This window comes from Lissotriton vulgaris, chromosome 1_1 (genome assembly GCF_964263255.1).
Source record: "Lissotriton vulgaris chromosome 1_1, aLisVul1.2, whole genome shotgun sequence".
NCBI classification, from domain to species: domain Eukaryota; kingdom Metazoa; phylum Chordata; class Amphibia; order Caudata; family Salamandridae; genus Lissotriton; species Lissotriton vulgaris.
In genome coordinates this window covers 407,915,495-407,935,768 of record NC_141685.1, presented here as the reverse complement: position 1 = coordinate 407,935,768, position 20,274 = coordinate 407,915,495, and the positions used below count along the sequence as shown (strand labels likewise).

The 20,274-nt window shown below is 43.8% G+C and overlaps 1 pseudogene; it reads left to right on the top strand.

Moving 5' to 3' along the window:
* The first annotated feature begins 373 nt into the window (after positions 1-373).
* LOC147747277 (ARL14 effector protein-like) overlaps positions 374-20,274 on the top strand; it is a 31,176-nt pseudogene continuing 11,275 nt past the window's right edge.

Genomic DNA, 20,274 nt, shown 5'->3' with positions numbered 1-20,274 from the left:
TGATCTACTATTAACCCTCTTTTTATAAACTCTGTCCCAAGCCGAACGTCAGTGGCTAGAGTTTAAGGGTCTGAGCAAACTAAATTTACAACCTAAACTTTCAGTCAATTTGTGTGCTCCTCAATCAACAAAATGTTGGAGTTTCTTCCCCTTGCCCACTTTTAGAGTAATAACAGTCCCCTAATTTCAGTTGTTGAAAAGAAGGCACACTTTAATTTGTGATTTTTTTTCCTTAAAAAATAATGTAGCAAAGCTTTGCAACACAAATCTGATTTGAATTTAATGCTTTCTTCAGGGTGAGCCACGTAGGAACCACTAGAAGCAACAAAGATCTCTGAATGTGGACAAAACAAAATCTTACTGCTCATCTAAAATGGATTCATGCTCAGTTGGAGAACAGCTTCAAGCTATCAATGAATGTCATAAAACATACTATACCCACCAGACCGGATTAAAGACTTTGAGAATGCTCTCATCAAATGACATATTGTTACTTCAACTTAGAACTGTATTGATGGCCCTTAGCAAGGAAAATACAGTCTATTTCCATCACGAACAAGTTTATATTGACAAATTCCAGGACTTGCAGAAGGGGTGCTGTGATCCATTTAATTTACACAAAAGACTTGTAAAGAAAATATTTCAAATAATCGATTTAGATGACGCTAATTTTTTACGTGAAAAGGCTTACTTTTCGTGCAGTATGATTTCACCCATGGGAAATAACTTGCTGCAAGTCCAGTTCCAAAAATTCTTGCCTTTTTTGTCAGACTAGTTTTTATTAGATTCCCAAAAGCATATTGTCTATGGGTGGAAGAGACTAAACAGGAAACCAAAATAAAAAGTGGTTCATTAAATTCCGATTGCTCAACATTGGTCCCCTTTTCTCAAAATTTATGAGCTGTTGGAACCCACAGAATAGAGGACCCAAGTACATTTATTATCTTGGAAAAATTGATGTTTAAACATTGTTTTGCCTAGCTGTGTGCTCCATTCTAGATTTTGTATTGTTTTTTGCATTAGTTTGCTTTTTATCGTACGCTTATAATTCTTAATGATCAGCTTCTGTGCAGTCCACCACAAAGCCGATGCAGTGTCGAGCATTTCCCCTCATTTACCAGCATAGATGCTGGAACATGCGGCCCATTATAGTTTCCTCCTTACTTGCATGTATAGGGACTTCTTTCACCACATGCTCTGAAATAATGAGTGTACCGATCAAATGTCTTGTATTTTTTCTGCCTAAGGAGTGATTTTCATTATGTTACAAGGGAGCAATTCTGAAAAAGGATGCTAGACTCGGGCATAGTAGGGTTCCCTGTTCGAGCCACTCATATACCTCCAAAGGGGCCCAGGTGGCCAAATATTACATAAGTGCTGGCCCAGCCAAATGTCACAGGACTTGTCTTGGGATACCTGAAAGACTAAGCTTGCCATCAAATATTATGCAGAGGTGTGCACCGGCCTAATGCTAGGAGGTGTACCAAGTTGTCTGAAAGATCCAACAGCACTTAAGTGTGCTAAAATGCCTGCGGACTTAAATGAGCTTCATACTTGTCAGGAATCCGCCACTGTGGAGTGTACCAAGGTCTTAAAATAGCGTAAGCACTATTTTAAGTCTACACACTAGAAATCGCCAAATGAGCAAGCCTCAGTCTGTGAGTCTGTGTATATGAATAGACGGGTCAACAATAAATCCTGCGCCGGTTCTCTTCAGATCAGTCTGTCGTGCAAGATGTGCCATTAAAGGACTAAGAAGAGCTACCAAATCAGAGTTCTAATTCTTTGTGCATTTGTTGGTTCTGCAGATATGACTGCAATCATTAATCCTGGATTTGAGTCACGTGATGGAGACTCCGTGAAGGACAGCATGAAGCGTTCAGTGCCACCTAGGTTGATGTTGGTCCTCCCTACTGGTTATTTCCTACTGAAGATATTGGTCTTGAGGGATGTCAATCTCATTCACGCATGGGTTTGTGCATCTGTTAGCAGTTGGGGGTTCATGTCTACTTTCTTTGCAGTCAAGCAGACTTGTGAGAGGTTTTGATCATTTCGGATTTTCAAGGAGGTGTTTAATCTGGGGCATATCTTGTTAGCTCATTTCAGTTGAGAATTGGTTCAGTGCAGGAGCCTTCGGCTACCTACTTTATATATCCTCTTTCCCCTTCAGAGTCAATACATGAAGTTCATAGCATTTGTAAGACTGACAAGCTCCAACACTTTGGCTAGAGTTTGGCTTTAAGGTTTTTGTAATACTTGCATAACTCCAGTGACTGCTCAACTTTAGCAGAATGTTTTCTGTCTTTTTCTGTTATGTTTGGGAAGTCCTAGTCATCAGTTTATCCATGGAAGTATGACACCCAACTTCAGTGAAGACTCTACAGATCACTGAACAACTGAATGGGTATTAGTGCTTAAATTCATTGCCTATTTAGTGTGGTTTGTCTGGTGCTCTGTAAAGTCCCCATGCCAGTGTGCTAGCTCTGTTCTGGACTATTAAGTAGATTTGAATCTGTCTGGATGACTGAATGTGGGACCTATCCTGTTTGCACTTGATGAGTAACATAGGTCCTACTCACTTTAGGCCTCTGACTCAAGAAGGCAAAGTGCATGTTGGTTCTCAAGAAACACCTTTAGTTTACCGCTGTAATCCAGAACAAAATATTTGACTGGACCTTCTCTCCTTGGGAGAGAAACTGCATGGGGACCATCGCAGCTCTAGAAGTCTCTTGTCTTCAGAGCTTTTTGCTTTCAGGTGGTCCTTGTGGTCAGGCTAAACGTGTGACATACACAGCAGCACCATGTGCCTGATGAGGACCTCTAGTTCACTTTCCTTCCATCTTCATTCCGAGGCTTGGTCTTGAAAAATGGCACTAGGAAAGTATTTTCATGCCTGCATCTTTTAGCCTAGTCTTTGGCAGTGTCTCTCCTGGCATTCCTTTAATTTCAAAAGAGGTGCGACCATTGGTAAACTCTGAACACCAAATCTTTCATTATCAGATTGACCTATATTATTTTCCCATAGAGCTGCAAGCAGTATTTTCAAGCCTAAACAGGCTTCTCCGTTAATTGTAGGTAGGATGGTTATGTCTCCAAAAGTTTTAAACTGTTGTGTACTATTTCAATGAGCAGAGGGTAAATGCTCTGTGTAACGTGCCTCTGCATTGCAATGCTGTTGGAATGGCGCCCTTCAGATCACATGGTTTTGTTTGCCACTTGTGTGACTGGGATGATTAATGATCAAGCAGTCTCTCTGTAGGCTACTATTACTACCAATAAGAGCTACAGCAGAAAGTCCTGAATCCTGTGTATGGATGCCTAATTAGAGGCTGCTTTGTTTGCTGCAGTGCATGTGGGCCTCATCCGGGTTATTTCTGCTAAACTAGAGAATTATGGCCCGCTGTGCATGCTCCCAGGCTCTTTGTTTCTAATATGGTGTAGAAATGACTCCAGCAAGTTATGTCGGACATACAGGATCTTCTGTTCCTCGAGTTTACCATCTCCTGGAGGATGTGGTGTCCAAGCACCAAGGTTGATTTCTTCTATCCCTGAGGTCGATCATTTAATTCTGTCTTGAAGATGGAGTATTGACATACTGTAAAAAGTTAGTCACTATAATGAAGTACCAACTGATAGTCCTAATAACACACAACAGGTCTATCACATAAATTACCTTCGTTTGTACAATGCCCTCATCTAAATTTACAGAGCTGTACACTACAAGATTAAGATGAGAGGGGAAATTATGACTAAAAATACAAAGGTTAGCACAGTGACTAACGTGAATTTGATTGCAGGTAAGCCCCCTGTATTCATGTTTTTTATGATGGTTTCAGTCCCTTTGGTAAACAGGTTCCGCAACGTTTTTTCTTTCATTTCTTACCCATAGGGTTGGTTAGTTGACTCCACAACAGTGGGTATGAATTTATTTGTGATTAGGTGGTTTGGGCGTATACATTTAAATAATGTGACAAGGTCAATTTGCTATCCATGGGTTAAAAAGGGAAAATTTTGATATAGTAACTGAAACTTGTGGTTCTGAATTTAGCAGTAAGCCTTGTCCTGTGGTTATAAAGCCCCCCTACAGAAATTACAGTGTTTAAAGTTGATTGAATTGAAGGGCTTAAGTGGCAGACATGAACAATGTTCCTTCCTCTTAAAGCACAGAATACTAATGAAGCTGATGCGGGCCTTTCTACTTGGTATGTTTTTAAGTATTCTGAGCAGATAATGTTTTGTCCCTTAAACCTCTTTCAAAGCATTCATAGTATGAAACTTCAGTTTGCCAACACACATTCGGATTTTAAAATCAGTTTTTAGTTTGCCGATTACACTACTAATTGTATAAATTGTTGCAAATAAACTAAAATCGGTCATTCTTGCAGGTGTGAAATGAACGCCAAGTATGTTTAAAGGTGAGTTTCATACCTATAAAATATACATTCAGAGCAACGTTTTTAATAAACCGGATTGCTCTTTCTACATAGTCTTCCAAATAATTTGTTTTCACTGTAATAGTGGTGTTTCGCCCACATAAACGGCAAGAGTTTCTATTAGTGCAACGTTCCTCATATCACAATGCAATTTTTGGGATCCCTGTTTGGGCAAACCTTTTGCTCTGAATTCCTCCACCCACAGTCACAGCCAGGATGCCTCGTGCTATGCTGCCCTCTCCTCACTCCACGCACCTCTCAGAATTCAATGGAATGAAGAGACCAGTGCATGTGTTGCTGTTTCAGACACTGCACACCTATGAATCCGAAAAGGATTTGAAGAGCACATTTCAGCAAACATGTTTTCAGGTTATTAAATTGCACGCGATCAAAATGGCAGAAATCATCCAGTCATTTTATTACTTTCAGGATAACTTGTTTCTTAGCTACCTTATTTTCACACCCTGTGAAACTAAAAGTAAAAACTTTAGGTGGGGCAGTCGTACCTCTGCGTTAATATAAAGGAAAGTGTGCCTCTTTTCCACCTGAAATGTGCCCGAGAAAAGCAAGGGAAAAAAAATGGTGGCAAACGAATCTCTCTTAGATGTTAGGATCTAATCAAAGTGACAATTTACATTGGGAAAAATGGCGGTGTGATTTTGGAATTTTGTTTTGAGGGCTATTTATTACCCAGAACCATTGTGGTGGGAACTTCCCTCTTAATACCTTCAGTGTGTTTATATGCACGCTGTACTGTCCAAGTTATCGCTATGCTACATCCTTAGAGCCTACGATGCACCGCTTTGGTGAATGTGCTGCCAACCGTTAGCTGCCACAACCTAAGCGTGGTATTAGGAAATAGTATCCAGAAACATGTGTACAGTTTATGCAAATAAAAAGTGGAAATTTTAAAAGTAGATTTCTGTTTATTTAGGATCAAGCTGCAAAAGCATTGAAATCACTGCAGTTTGCTAATCCAGGACGACAGACCAAGTTCACCCCAGAAACCAGTAAAAGGGTGATACTGCTGCCAGAGGCTTTACTTAGAAAGATCGCAAGATGGCGATGTTGCTCTATGCCAGCTTTCCTTACGACCGACAATCGCAGAGTACTTGGATTCATTTAGAAATACATAACACACTAAATGAAGATAATAGTTAACAATCGCCTCTAAATAAAACTTTGCTTTAATTTTAGTATCTCTGTGAAGCCCCGGTCACGAAGTGAGCTAGACACACGCATTGGGAAGCTGCAGTGCTGACCCGTGAGTCTGACTGGCTTAGAACTGCTTGTTTACTGCATTCCTGCGGCAGCAGGGGAAGGGGGGCCTGCGCGATTCCCTTGTGGGAGCGTGCAGCAAGTTGCGACCATATGGTGCTGCGTGCTCCCGCAAGGGAATCCCCAGACGTGTACGCGTTGGCATTGCAAGCAATGCAACAAATGCACGTTTTTGCCTCCAAAGCTGTGCCGATGGCATTAGGTCTCTCTCCGATGCAGCGCATGCACGCTGCGTAGGTGAGACCTAAAAAATAGCTATGGAAGCACGACCAGTGGAAGGACAGTAGGCAAGTGAGTAGTATTTTGGCCGTGCTCCAGGGTAAGGACAAACAGACAAAGAGGAAGTGACGCCGGCATGCACTGACCAAAGAAAAGCAAAGAAATTAGAGTTCTGGTGAAGTCAACCAGTGGTAAGCAATGAGCAGACTCTAAGCCACCTGTAATTAAACAAAATGTCTCACAAGTGACAGAGCATATGCTGTCTCAGGTGAGATCTAAAAAGCAAACACCTGACTTTGGAACAAAAGAGCTATACCAACCATTATACTAAGCTACATAACTATAACAGCCAGCCTATTAGTACTCTATTGTTTTCAGTGGACCTCCAAACCTTGCAATGTTCAAATGATTAATATATAAGCAATATATTTCATGAGGGGTGCAGGGTGCCATGTCGCCTGATTTTAATTTGCACCGCATGCAACTCTTCACCCGGCTCCACTGATGACATGGTGAGGAATCATCCTTTAATACTGCCATGTCTCAGAGTTCATGACACCATGAGACATCCCTTAAAAGTGGATTCACTTCAGATGTGCTCCAGCCACTGAGAGGTATTCTTAGGCCTCTACTTGAGCAGGGCAGTGGAAGTGAAGGATGGTCACAAAGCACATCTTCTTTGTTACACCTGTCCATTGTACAGTAAAACATTTTTGTGGCACACAGAATGTCCTGCTAGAATTGACTCAGTCTGCATGTACGTATGCATGTAAATATATGGAGCTATGGAGCACTGTAAAGGGTTAAAGACAAGCATAAAGTCAGCAAGTGAATCGAGAGGTAGCTGGTGTGTGGACTATTAATGCATTTTAATCTAGTGTTCTTTAAAGAGTGGCATCTTCAACTCTTTCCTAAATTGGAGATGCGGTGTAGTGGTTCTGAAGGACATGGAGATGTTGTTTTGGATCCTGGCTACATACATGAAAAAGGCCTGCTTCCTTGTACTATTTTTTTACGCTTCTCAGTCTGCAGTCTGATGGTGTCCTGGCTGTAGGTGTGCTGAGAAACCAGAGATGGTGAGTGTATCTGCAATATAAGTGGGGTGGTCTTGTTGGCTTTGTAAATGATGCAGCTGGTTTTGAAGATGATGCGGCACAAAAAGATGAGCCAGTGGAGTTCCATCAAAACGGAGGTGATGGGATCATATTACTTCAGGCCCTGGATTAGATGTGCTGCAACGCATAGGAAGAACTCCCAATGTGGACTCTGGAAGGTAATGGAGCAGGACGTTACCACCATCCCAAAAAAAAATGAGAGAGGATAAAAGCTTAAAAAGCAGTTTGAAAGTCACTTTCCAGAAGAAATTGTTTCCCTTTTTTTTTTAAGGAACTTTATTTATCATTTGTCATATGAAAGAACTAAACCAAAAACAAATTTGCATGGGTACAGTGTATAAGGAATACCATTGAATCAACAGTGGTACATAGAACCGGCAGCAGCATCCCGAAAGAAATGCATTACGAGAAACAAATGCTCTTCTAGACATGATTCAACGAAGAAGGGGCCTGAGACATGTGCCCAACACACACAAGATATGCTAACGTTATTCGTCCCCACCCATCTGTTGAGGGAGAGGATCCTCACCTGAGCCGCTCCCCCTGCTGGAACCTGTACGCTGCAAAGAGGACTCCCCCACTGCCAACCCAGTAGTGCACAGTTCGCGCCAGGCTGTAAGGTCATCCTGCAGCCCCTTCGGGCAAGTTTCATATGGGTTTCTTCAGCTAGAGACCACTAGCGGATTTCTTTAAGGCAGGTGCACACTTCTGGGCCTCGCTGGCCCGTCCAAGTTATAGCTACCCTGCGCCTAGCGAGAACTAGCATTAATTGTAGGAGTTTATATGGGAGCTTCTTTTTCCTGGGCTTCCAACAGCTGCCAATAAGCAGTACAAGGGCTCCAGCTGCACACGAATGCCCGTGGCTGTGACAACCCTGCTCACCACCTCCACCCAGAACTGTCTAACCATTGGGAAAATTCCACGCCAGATGTAAAAAGCCTGCCTTCTCCTCAGTGCATCTGGGGCATCTACCCCCTATCACTCGAAATGCGTTTAAGGGCTACCGGTTTTAGATAGGTGTGGTGTAAGAAGTTGAAATGTGTTAATTTAAACCTGGCATTGCAGGAGACCGTACGTGTGAATTGTTTCACTTTCTTTACAGGAGAGAGCTGGTACGAGGCCATCTTGTTTTATGGGAAAGTGTTCCTTGAGGGTGAAGTTAGTGTCCAGGGTGAATCCAAGTGGCTTAGTACTAGTAGTCATTGAAAGTTGAGTTTTGAAGCCATCAAGGTTGATTTCATTGTGCCAGGTTAGTACTGTTTTTTGTTTGTTGTTCTTGGCAAATAACAGGAATTCTGCCTTGGCTGGATTGACCTTGAGGTATGCAGTAGAGATGCAGGCAGAGTTTGAGGTGCTGGATGTTTGAAACTTAGGAGTCTTTTAACATTATATGTGTATTATTAGCATACTGATGAATCTTGATGCTGTCAGAGATGTTTTAAGGCATAGGCAAAGTGGGCAATTATCCCGGCCCCCACCTCCCAAAGGGCCCCCTGGTAAATTGATTTGTATCTCTAGCACACTTCTATTTCTCTATTTCAGCCTTTCTCTTTCTCTGTAGCAACCTTTACCTCTCACTGTCTCTCTACCGAGTGTTATTTTAAGGATTTGTGGAACCTGGGTCATATTTCAGTTGTTCGCAACATAGGGGCTCAAAATAGTCCTTGCCCAGGTCCCCAAAAATCCTTACGATGACAATGCTCTAATCTGTGAGCAGAGTCCCCGGCGACACCATATTGAGGATGAAGATGACAAGGTACAGTGTGTAACCCTGCAGATGATATGGACCATTTGAGACCTGGAAGTGCCCAAGTGAACACACTGGTGTTGGTTGGTAAGGGAGGAGGAGAACCAGTGAAGGACATTTCGAGTGAATCCCATTCTAGACTCCAGGTCACAAATATGGGTGGGATGGTCAACTGTGTCGAAGGCAGCTGAGAGGTTCAGCAATATCAGGAGGCAGGGGTCATGGTATGGCGATCACAAAGGGCTCATCCCTGCCCCATTGTAGATGTTGTGGATTCCCACATGATGTCAGAGGAATAATGGTTCCTCTACATCGACGTTTTATTTTATTTATCTTGTTGACCTGCCTACAATAAAGGTAATTGCATGAGAAGGAGCCTGAGATTTTTAACCCTACACTCTGGATTCTGCACCACTTTCCCAAAAGTACCCCCTGCTAATGAGGGCCCCCATTTGTCACTATAAACATTTCTGACAAATGTAGAGGGCCCATGATGAAGAATGACACCCAGGTTGGTTTGTGAGGCCTTGTCATACAATTCTATTTTAATATGTCCAGATCCTTGCTACACCAATCTAGGTAATCCTCCTTTTTGTTGAGACCTATTTAAAAACCGAGTCGCATATGTTCCTGTGATTCTGTGCTTTTGTAGATTCAACACCTACTGGCAACATCCTATGCTACACTGGCCTGTGATTGGAAGTAAGAATTGGGCAGCATCTGCAACATGAAGGAAAAAGTGGGGAAACGTCTAATAGATTTTCAGTTGTCTCATTGGCAACCACTAGGTTGGGGGGGAGGAGACAGCAAGCAAACACAGTTAGAGAGAGAGAGGCACACACTCTCTCTCTCTCTCTCTCTTTTTCTCTTGTGTGTTTTGCTGCTTCTGTCATTGCATCCAGATATATATAGACAACAAGTAGCATTACACTTACAACAAGCCAGGACTGTTGGCTTTGTCAATGGCTGGTGGTTGCATAAGATAAAAAAGCTGCATCTATGCCTCCGTTGTATATAATATGGAAAACGCTTCAGTTCTGAAATGATGAGACTGTGAAAGCACTATAACGAGTCTCTTTGAAGCTACATCAAAGGCAGTGAAGGGTGGTACTGCTGTACAGTTAAGGTTTTTTTTTTCCATCAAGGGTGAATGCAAAAATGGAGATCCCGATAGGGACCCGTCTCTGCACCTGCTTTTTAGGTCTCGCCTTCTAATGCGCTTGCGCATTGCTGGCGAGAAATATAGGGGCTTATCCAGAGCTTACCAAACTGGCGATTTGATGCTGTTCCCGTGCGCTTTTTAGGTCAATGCGCAAGCGAATTAACCTAAAAAGAGCGTGCACATCAAAGCCAGCCATCTGTTCCCCAGCTTGTTGCTGCCAGCAGCTCTTCCCGCTCCGCCCCCTGCTGCATCAAAGCCTTTCATTCCCCCCAGCGTGCGCTCTGACTCAGCCATTTCTCCTCCCCTAATTATTCACGGCCGGCCGTACTTTCAGTTTCACGGCCGCTAGGCCGTGTCTCCTTTTATTTTAACTTTTTTTTTTTTTTACATTTTTTAGTTACCGCTGGTTCTATCCATTCCACCTCTCTCCCTTTCCTTTCTACGGCGCAACTGGAGGCTTGGCTGATGATAAATTAATCAGTACATTTACGTAATATACCCAATTTTCACTGCCCGTTTCGGTACAATTGTCAATTTTAAGCAATGTACCTCCACTATCAAACACTAATAGGGGCTGACTTTATTCACACATATTGGCACCTAATCGCCAGTTTTAGTTAATGACCAGTATGAGACAAAGAGTCTTTCACCACTCATATAGTCTTTCCTCACTTTTTGCCGCTCTTTTGATTTAACACAATTGCGGTTGACGCTCCAGCTCTTACGTATGTCCTCAACCAATGAGCTTTCAGAGACTTCCATTTTATTCACTTCCTGGTTCCAGCCCGCCCTCGTCCACTACCTGGTACCGAGTGATTTGTCGTGGGGCTGCAAGTTTGCCGTATACTTCATGAAGGTAAGATTCACTGTGTCTTGCGCAGTAATTTTGGTTATTGCATCACTATTGGTGAAAACCTGAGCCAAACACCATGTATTTGATGTTGTGAACACGCGCTACCCACTCGGGAGTAACATAGTTTTAGCAGTGGTTTGCTCACGATTTTCTGAGGACAAGTTGTCGTGTTTTGGTGTAATGGGGCCAACACAACAACAGGTCTGTTATGCATAAAAAAGAAGGTAGAAGTAAAGCCAAGCAAATGCATTCCTATTTGTGAGAGCAATACCAAGCTGTGGCGTGGATTTTTATTTTTTAAACCATCTTTTCGTTTGCTTTTCAAAGAACTGAGCTTGAAAGTATTGCATGTTGCTTCTGTTATGTATTATTCAATTACGGCTTTCTTGCATGGTAACTAATTTCTGTATTGTCTTCATAAGTATTTCTTTATCCACTTTCGTAGAAAATATACTTCTGCATATAACTAAAGAAAATCGTATTAATTTCTCTTGAATCAAAAACAATAGTTATGTGTACGTTGCGGCTAGTTTGTTCATTGCCCCTCTTTTCAATTGTGATTTCTTCCTGTAACCTCATAGGCCAGTACTTAACCTCATTGGAGGGATACCATGTAGAAAACGAACATTTTGAAACACAAAGGCATATAGACTGTGCACCTTAAAATCTGATTGCTGTCTTGCAATTAAGACCGTTCAAAGCTATAAATGGACTGCCATGAATTGGTATGCTGCACCCGGTTCTCACTCTCTCCTCCAATATCCCTCTCACTGCTCTCCTCTCTCTCTCTCTCTCACACTCTCTCACTCCAATCCCTCTCCTCTCCCTCCTTCCCTCTCGTCCTCCCTCTCTCTTCCTCCCCTCACTCTCTCACTCTTCCTCTCTCCGTCTACCTCTCTCCCTTTCCCTCACTTCCCTCTCCCTCTCTCCTCTCTCACCCTCTCCCTCTCTCTCACCCCCTCTCTCTCCTCTCTCCCTCTCTTTACCTTCCCCCAGCTCTCCTTTTTCTCTCTCTCCCCATCTCCCCCTCTGCCTGCTCTCCTCTCTCTCTTCCTCTCTCCCTCCCCTCTCTCTCCCCTCCGTCCTTCGCTCTCGTCCTCCCCCTCTCTTCTTACCCTCCCTCTCTCCCTCTACCCTCTCTACCTTTCCCTCTCTCCCTTTCCCTCACTTCCCTCTACCTCTCCCCTTTTCCCTCTCTTGCCTCTCCTCTCCCCGTCTACGTCTCTCTCTCCTCTCTCCCCCCTCTCTCTCCTCTCTCTCCCTCTCTTTACCCTCTCCCTGCTCTCCCTTTTCTCCCTCTCCCCATCTCCCACTCAGCACCACCACAGCATCACTCAGCACCACCACCGCATCACTCAGCACCACTACAGCACCACTCAGCACCACCAAAGCACCACTCAACACCACCACAGCATCACTCAGCACCACCACAGCATCACTCAGCAGCACCATAGCACCACTCAGTGCCACCACAGAACCACCACAGCACCACACTGAACCACCACAGCACCACTCTCCACCACCACAGCACCACTCTGCACCACCACAGCACCACCACAGCATCACTCAGCAACACCACAGCATCACCTAGCACCACCCCAGCAACAGTCACCACCACCACAGCACCACTCAGCATCACCACATCATCACTCCGCGCCACCCCAGCATCACTCAGCACCACCACATTAACACTCAGCTCCACCGCAGCATCACTCAGCATCACCACAGCATCACTCAACACCACCCCAGCATCACTCAGCACCACCACAGCATCACTCAGCGCAAACACAGCTTCACTCAGCGAAACCACAGCATCACTCAGCGTAACAACAGCATCACTCAGCGCAACCACAGCATCACTCAGCGCAACCACAGCATCACTCAGCACCATCACCGCATCACTGGTTCAAATATGTTCTTTCAATGTTTCAAGCTGTTTTCAAGCTTTCAAGCTGTATTACAAATCACAAAAAGATGTTAATATTTCACTTTTGTTCTTGGATTTTCGTCAAAATAAAAAACACTGAACATAATCTTCACAAAAGTTATTTACAAAACTTAAAGCTATTGACATTACAAATTAAATTAATTATTTAAGTAGTAATTATTTAAAAAATTAAAATCCATTGTTATTTGTAATATCAATACATCTAAGTCACGTAAATACAAAACATGTTGCATTACAAATGCTATAGATGTCACATTTGCGAAAGTTATAGCTATTGGCACTGTAAATGACAAAGCTATTAATTTAGCTATTTTCAAAAACAACACATAAATTTAAAAAAATAATTTATAAGACCAATAGCACAAACTTTCCTAATGCGAGACCTATTGCATTTCGAATGCTTGTTTTTAGAACGGCCAGTGCTGAGCACCGGCAAGACCCGACCTACTTAAAGCCTTGCTCTCTTCCTTTCACCTGATCCATCTCAGTTTCATACTTTCTCCCACCATCCTACCTACTCCCCAGCTCTTCTCCCTGTTGTCCTTCTCCCCTCATGTACCTACATGGGTGAAAATGCACATCTCGCATTCCAGGGCAGACCTCCTGTTGGAAAGTGCACTAACAACGCCTGTGTCAGGAATGAAATTTCTGTCACTAATTAAGGCCTCCTGAAACATATACACCCACCACGATAGGACCATTATACCTACTGTTTTTTAATGAAAGTCTGCCTTTTTTGTGGTGGTCATGGAGGCAACTTCACCAGGCGCAGGGTGGAGCCGCCACCTATCAGAGCTCCGCCATCTGTTTCAACGATCTGCTGGATGCACTGATGGTAAATGTGCACTGACTTGCACATACCACTAAATCATTGTTGATTGTAGCAATGCACTGTCTATTTTAAAAGTATGGGCATCTGTGACCGCCTCAGGGAGACCCCATGACAAGATCCAATCCTGCTATGAAATTCTCATTATAACCAAAAGCTATCTAGTAAAATACTACAAGAAAACTGTGGTATAATATCAAGTTTAGGAACGCCGCTGCCTCAGTTTCAAAGCACTGGGAGTGGGATGCGCCATATTAACAACAATACTACGCATACCTGTGTTTTACCCTGCTCTGGCGCACAATTGCCTGCTGTGCGCCAGAGCAGGCACGCTTGCGTCATGGTGTAAGGGTGCCTGCCTTGCGAGATGATTCTTTTTGTGCAGGAATGGACACTTTATGCATAAAAACATTCATTAATGCCATTTTCCTCTTTCTATGCGTGTTGCAGATTGCACAATTCGTTCACATCCCCTGGGGAGGCACAGGATTCTGACGCATTCCCAGTTTTACAAAATGTTGTGAATTTGGGAATGGGTCAAGTTCCATGTTGTTTTGTAGGAACACCCACAGCAACACTCAGGGAACGCCTCTGTGACGCATAGTAATGTGTGAAAGAAGCCCATCTTCAGAAGGCCATGAAAAGTCATGCAGGGTGACTTTATGTGGCCTTGTATATATGCGCATGCCCAGAGTTTGCTGCTGCATCAGAAAAAGTGATGCACCAGGGGCGCAATGGCTTTGTAAATAATCCCCAAAGAGTATAGTGCGAAAAGCTTTCCAGACTAACAATTAATTTAGTATTGCATCATAATTTCTCACATGAGAGTGTTGACGTAAAAGCCACAGATAAGCCCTCTTTCTGTCCTTAACAGTTATTAGTTATAAGGCACAGCTGCCTTGTAGCAAAGTGCTGTGACCACCCCATGAAAAGTGTGGGAGTCTTGCGGAAAAATGGTAGTGGAGGTCCATTAGATGTCCACCAGCTCTGCAGATGGGTGCTGGTACTGTATTTACTAGTACAGCAGACCTTCTGAAAGGTGGTGGGACTGTTCCTCTGAAAGTACAGCAGCAATACCGAGCTATGCTGTATAACGTGTATTCGTAAAGCGCCATACACCCTGAAAGGCTTTGGCGCTGAGTAATAGATGATTGTTGTTATCCGAGTCAATAATACTGATTTTATCGACCTTGGAAGGTTTGAATACTGAGAGGTCCTGCAGGGATTCGAACCCGTGACAAAGGGGTCAAAACAGATTCGTGGAGTGAACGCATGGGCACGCCCTCACAGTCCAGGATTCTTCTACCCACAATGCTGCAGCCGGAGAGTACGTCATTTCCCCATTTCCTGCACTGAACTAGGTGCAGTGTAAACCCATGAACACCTCCTCTCTGTCCTTCAGGTCAGTCAAGGCACAACACAGCTGATGAAATGTAAACACACACAATCACCTGCCCTCAGATGCCAGATATTTAGGAAACAGTTCCTGGCTTTAAATCGACCTATGATGCCACCACTTCAAGCCGTGTTGTGCATAAATATAAAAACAACTTCTTGGAAGTGACTGTGTTTTTCCTTTCAAAAACAGGTTTACACTGAATGCTTCAGAGGCAAAAGTGACACGTAGGACGACGCTGTCCGTATTTCGAGTTTGAGGTATTTGCCATTTATCCGTCACATGTAGATTAAACGTACTTTCTGTCTTGCAATAAGACTGTGTAAATGAGTGATTTGCATTCCAAAACCACCTTTAGAACAAGCATTGGCAACGCCAACATGTTAGGCACTGGCTCCCACCCTTTTGCTTTATCTAGTTTTGCAAAGGTTTTTGTAAAAGTTTATTGTTGTGGGAGCTGCCAGGCCTTCATAGATATAAAAAAAAAACTGAAACGCACAAAAGTATTTTTTTGTTCTCAAAAGCACATGTAGCCAGAAGGGAACTTCTTTTTGTGTAGATGTGCTCCTGGTGGTAGAGCTGAATGCGTCATTCATGGTGAAGTTAGGCCACTGGGGCTGATCCACTGCCCCATGCTGTATACTTTGGTGGGCAGAATAAAAATGTGAAAGACACAACAACCTAGCAATGAATGAAAAGGGCTGTTTGAAAGAGCATTGAAGTAAGTATATTGTATGGGGAAAAGTACTTCCTGCTGTACATTATATGGACATTGCAAATGACGGATGAGTTCCATGACCATATAGAGAAACAAGGCTGACTATTCATGGAAAAAACCAAACGGTACAGGGACATTATAGCTAGGCTTACATTTCACTCGTACAAAACCAGAGAAATTTAGCCGTTACTGCAATGCACTTCTTATGACCTCACATATTACATCGCTCAAGACATGGTCAGTGACATCACTGATGAATCACTGATGACATCATCCAGTGACTGTGAGTGTATTTAAAAGTTTATGAGTGTCAATATATATATATATATATATATATATATATATATATATATATATATATATATATATATATATATATATATATATATATATTCGACAATCCTCTACTCAAGAGCACAGGAAGACGACGCCATGTTCTGCTTTACAAAGACTTTATTTCACAAGTCGGCTGCTGGGACGCGTTTCGCCTGTTCACCAGGCTTGCTCACCACAGAGGAATTAAAGTTTTCTGTATTTAAAGCCCATTAACGCTGAATCACGTGAATGAAACACCATTGCTATGGAAAACAGACTCGTAGTTTTCACGAGACGTAAATTAAAAAGCGGCTTAACATTTCTCATAAAATGCATATTGGTTCACATTTTCAACATCTTTCATTTTTGTCAACCAATTTAATTATTAAAAGTATGTATTAAATGTGTTTCAATTCAACTAACATCTAATAAAGTGACGTAGTGCCATGGATATCATTGTCTGCAGACGTATTTTGAGCAAGTGCTCATATAAATCATACAATGCATTCAATTAATTTTATGCCGCTAAATATTTGCGTGTATAGCCCAGTCACCCTCTCTACCCACTTGGGATTAATACTTGTGCCACAGCAAATTAACTTTTGTACCCACTTGGGATCTATTGTGCATCAAACTACAACGCCCAAGATGCCGCAGGAGTGGCCGCGTCCCCGCTCAGGGGCGTGTTGGGCAGCAATTAACAAAATTAGCAAGTTCACATGTCAAGCACCTAATGCCACAGAAGAAGGGAGTTGGCTCCCCCCGAAACGCGTCTGGCAGCATTAACTTTGCGGAGTGGTTACCTGTATACCTGCCACAAGATAAATTTTGAACAAACCCATGTTTTCCAAAGAATCTTCCTGGTGGTCCTTTCACTTTGGGACTCTGGTATTGTTGGATATATATATATATATATGGATATATATATATATATATGGATATATATATATATATATATATATATATATATATATATATATATATATATATATATATATATATATACACACACCTAGGTGTATTGGTGAATCAGTGGGTGTATGAGTGACTGTATGGATGACTCAGTGGGTGCATGACTGACTGTATAAGTGAGTGATTAGGTGCCTCAGTGAATGTTTGGGTGAGTCACTGGTTGTGTGAATGTGTGTATCTGTCTGTCAGTTGATGTCTAAGTGGGTATATGGCTGTGTTAGTGGGTACGTGAATGGCTATATGGGTGATTGATTGGTTGTCTGACTATCTCTATGATTGTGTGGGTGTCTGTGTTTGTGGGTGCATATGTGTGTGATTGCCTGTATGGATCAGTGAGTGGGTGAGTCAGTGGCTGTATTGGGTACTGTTGCGTGTGTGAGAAGTTGTATGGGTGAGTGAGTGTCTGTATGGCTGTGTCGGTGATTGAGTGCATGTGTCATTATGGCTGAGTAACTGAGTATGTGAAAGGCAGTATATGTGAGTGACGGGGTATATGAGTGACTATATGCGTGAGTAAGTGAATGTGAGAGTGGCTATATAGATGAGTGCATGCTTCTATCAGTGATTGTATAGCTGTGAAAATATGCGTTACTATTTGTATGAGTAAGTACGTGGGTGTGTGTGCAACTGTTTGGGTGAGTAAGTGGCTGTATGATTGACTGTATGGGTGAGTGTCTAGGTGTGTTAGTAGTTCTATGGGTGACTCAATCAGTATGTGAGTGCCTGTATGGCTGTTTGAGTGGATAATATATGTCAATGGCTATATTAGTGAGTGGGTGGATCTATGAGTGATGTGTGTATAGATCAATGAATCAGTTAGTGGGTGTGTAAGTACTGGTATGGCTCTGTGAATGGGTTTGCGAATGGTTGTGTGGGAGGGGCAGTGGCAGTGGGTGTATAAAAGTTTCTATAGGGGTGTGAGTGGGTGCGCCAGAGATGCTGTGGTGTGGATGATTGCAAAACAAGAATTGTTGTTTTGCATTTGTCACCCCGAGTGGGATGGGTATGCTCAGACGTGAGTCCCATGCTCTCCACACCACTGGAGTCAAGTTATCCTGGCTGAAGACGGCTGATAGCCAGAAACCGGTCAAGGATGCTTGATTGCGGTTCAGGAAAGACAAGACTTGGCAGTTCGGGCTGGACTGTTCCCATGAGGCACAGGCTCAAAGCTGATTTGCATATGGCCATGTCTGAACTGGGGTGGTGTGGAGTGCAAAAAAACGATGGATTTAGGCCCAGATCTCTGTACTGGGGTGAATGTATGACATTGTTCTGCATTCTGTCCATCAATTGTTGTTTTGCATTTGTCACCCCGAGTGGGATGGGTATGCTCAGACGTGAGTCCCATGCTCTCCACACCACTGGAGTCAAGCTATCCTGGCTGAAGATGGCTGATAGCCAGAAACCGGTCCTAGGATGCTTGATTCCGGTCCAGGAAAGACATGGCTTGGCAGTTCGGGCTGGACTGTTCCCATGAGGTACAGGGTCAAGGCTGATGTGCATATGGCCATGTCTGAACTGGGGTGGTGTGGAGTGCAAAAAAATGATGGATTTAGGCCCAGATCTCTGTACTGGGGTAAATGTATGACATTGTTCTGGATTCTGTCCATCAACTGTTGTTTTGCAGTGGTATGGATGATGTCATCAGTGATGTCCTCAGTTATGTCATTTGAGATGTTGTTACTGATGTCATCAGTGATGTCATCAGTGATGTCACTGACCATATCATGTGTGATGTAATATGTGAGGTCATAAGCAGTACATTGTAGGGGCACAAGTTATAGTTAGCTCAGCTAACTATAATGGCTGAATGTCTCTGGTTTTGTACGAGTGAACTGTCAGCCTAACTATAACGTCCCCGTAACCTTTTTTTTTCTGTGAATTTTTAAGGTTTTTTAAATGCTAACTTCTATGGAGTGGTGGAGAAAGAGGATTAGGCCTCCAAACAGGGCTCAGGAAGTCTGCTGCGTGGGACTTACAGGAGGTATCAGGAGGGCTTCTTGGCCCCCAAGGTCCCTCAGGAGTAAAGTAGACTGAAAACCCCCCAACCAGTGGTGCGTCAGGAGGTGTGTTTGCAGAATGGTGGAGAAAGGGGGCCGTGGCCTTAGAAAACCTCGTAGCAATCCCATTGTTTGGGACTTACTGGAGGTAACAGTAGGGGTAGTTGGCCCCCAAGCACATCCTTGGGGGCCAACTACCCCTCCTATTACCTCCAGTAAGTCCCACACAGCAGGATTGCTAAGTTCTGATAGCAGGCAACACTCCCTTTGTCCACCACTCTGCAAACTCACCTCCTGGCACACTCTTGGTTGGGGGATGAAGTCCCTTTTGCTGCTGGGGTCCTTAGGGGCCAACTAGCCCACCTGTTACCTCCAGTAAGCCCCACACAGTAGGATTGCTGAGAGGTGGTCGCAGGCCACACCCCCTTTATCCACCACTCTGCAAACATGCCTCCTGGCGCACTCTTGGTAGGGGGATGAAATCCTCTTGCCTCTTGAGGGTCTCTGGGGGCCAACAAGCCCTCCTGTTATCTCCAGTAAGCACCACACAGATAGATTGCTGAGTTGTGGTTAGAAGCCACACCCCTTTTCTCCACCACTCTGCAAACACGCCTCCTGGCACACTGCTGCTTGGGGGATGAAGTCCACTCTAGTCCTGAGGCCCTCAGGAGACAAGGGAACCTCATTGCCCCACCAGCAGTGCGCTGAAAGGCGCGTTTGCAGAGTGGTGTAAAAAGGAACGTGGCCTCTGACCACCTCTCAGTAATCCCACTGTGTTGGCCTTACTGGAGGTAACAGGTGAACTAGTTGGCCCCTAAGGACCCTCAGCATCGAAGGGACTTCATCCCCCAAAGAAGAGCGAGCCAGAAGGTGCATTTGCAGAGTAGTGTAGAAAACGTGCGGGTCTCCAGCGAGTTGCCGGCTTTGTTTTTTTTGTATTTTAGGAATGGGGCCAGTGTGGCCCCCCTTCCCTTTTACCCTTTTGAGTCCGGGGACCCCATCCGCTGGGGCCTGACCCATTAAAAAAAATTAAATCAAAGGGGAGGTGGGCCGCACGCCCCCTCAGGCCGATTTCAGCCCCAAGGACCCCAGTCCCCAAGGCCTGGACGATTAAAAAAATATATATTTAAAGGAGGGGGCCCCCTACCCCTGGCCTTTTTCAGCCCCAAGGACCGCATCACCCGGGGCTTGGACATTTCTTTTTTGAAAATATAACTTTATTTTAAGGGAGCGGTCTGGGCGGCCCCCCTCCCGGTCCATTTTAGGCCCTCGGGACCCCATCCCCCAGG